We start from the raw sequence: 2,078 nt of genomic DNA, 5'->3' as shown, positions 1-2,078 counted from the left end.
TGAAATATTCATGAGTTAAAAAGCCTTTAAGGAAGGCTAGCATATTTAAGGAGGTTCATCTCAAACTTGGCCGAAAAATGTCAACCATTTAGTCATCTCATGAAGAAGGACACTCCCTTCGAATGGGACCAAGCTTGTAGTAATGCCTTTGAGAGTATCAAATCATACTTAATGAAGCCACCAGTTCTTGCGGCACCCATACCTATCATTGATACTCTACATTACAGCACAATAAAGGTCAGTCAGAGCACTATTGGCTCAAGAAAATAATAAAGCTAAAGAGAACTCTCTTTACTATCTGAGCAGAATGATGACACCAAACGAGCAGAAGTATTCTCCAATCGAAAAGTTATGTTTGGCATTGGCTTTCTCAATCTAAAAGATGAAACACTACTTTCAAGATCATGTTGTTCGTCATATGTCTAGGGCGAATCCCATCAAGTTTGCAATATCAAAACCAGTCCTTAGTGACTGACTTGCAAGATGGTACCTTCAATTTCAACAGTTTGAGACTGTGTACATTCCCTAAAAGGCTGTAAAGGGACAAACACTGGCTGACTTCTTGGCAGACCACCCAATACCTAATGATTGGGAATTGAGTGATGAACCTCCTGATGAAGATGCAATGGTTATTGAAGACAAATCCCCATGGAAAATATACTTTAATGGGGCCTTACATCGAGATAGAGCTGGTGCCAAGGTGATGTTCATCACCCCGCAAGAAGAGGTTATCCCATACACATTCACCCTAACAAACCGTTGCTCTAATAATGTTGCTGAATATCAAGCATTAATACTTGGACTTGAGATGGCAGTTGACATGAAACAACTGCAATTACAAGTGTTTGGTGACTCCCAATTAGTGATCAAGCAACTTTTGGGAAGCTACAAAGTCAGAAATCCTGAGCTACGACCATATTATGATTATGCACAGAAGTTGATGGGGTGGCTTGGAGAAGTAAAAACCTCCAACATATGCCAAGAAGAGAAAATAAGCAAGCTGATGCCCTAGCTGCTTTTTCCTCAACCCTGACTCTTCCAAATCAGATGTAAGTTACTATCCACCAAGAATGGGTAGCACCGTTATTAACTGGAGATGAAGAAAGTAAAGTCGAATACCTCGTTGCCATATTTGAAGCTGCAAAACAAGATTGGAGACAACCTATCATTGATTACTTATGTTATGGGTACTTCCAGAGGATCAGAGGAGAAGGACTAACATTCATCGTCTTGCACCTCACTTTCTTTACAACAAAGACACATTGTACTGAAGATCATTTGAAGGAGTGCTCTTACGGTATTTAGGAGAGGAAGAAGCAATTCAAGCTTTGCAAGAAGCACACTCAGGAGTTTGTGGATCACATCAGTCTGGATCGAAGCTCCATTTTTACATTAAAAGGATGGGATATTATTGGCCAACGATGGTGAAAGATTGCTTGGACTATGCTAGAAGATGTAAAGCTTGCCAATTCTATGCAAATTTTATACATCAACCTCCAGAGTTACTACATCCAACTATAGTATCTTGGCCATTCAATGCTTGGGGAATGAATATTATTGGTCTACTGCCAAAGTCTTCTGGTAGACACTTATACATCTTGGCCGTGACAAATTACTTCTCAAAGTGGGCCAAAGTTGTTGCTCTTAAGGAAGTAAAGAAAGAAAATATTGCAAACTTTATCCGAGTGAATATCGTCTACCACTTTGGAATCCCTCAATATATAATAACTGACAATGGCAAGCCATTCGATAATAAACTGATGAATAAGATTTGTGATCTCTTTGGCTTCAAGCAGCGCAAGTGTTGTATGTACCATGCTGCCACCAATGGTCTAGCCGAAATTCAATAAGACTTTATGCAACTTGTTGAAGAAAGTCATCTCCAAATCCAAATGAGACTGGCATAAGCGAATGAAAAAAGCTTTATGGGCGTGTAGGACAACTTACTGTAAACCAACGTAAGAAACTCCATACTCATTTGCTTTTGGAGTTGAAGTAGTCCTTCCACTTGAGCGTCAAATACTTTCTTTAAGACTGGCTATTCAAGAAGGGCTCATAGATAAAGAAAATGCTAAGTT

Source organism: Capsicum annuum, chromosome 4 (assembly GCF_002878395.1).
Source record: "Capsicum annuum cultivar UCD-10X-F1 chromosome 4, UCD10Xv1.1, whole genome shotgun sequence".
NCBI classification, from domain to species: domain Eukaryota; kingdom Viridiplantae; phylum Streptophyta; class Magnoliopsida; order Solanales; family Solanaceae; genus Capsicum; species Capsicum annuum.
This window is presented reverse-complemented; position numbering follows the sequence as displayed.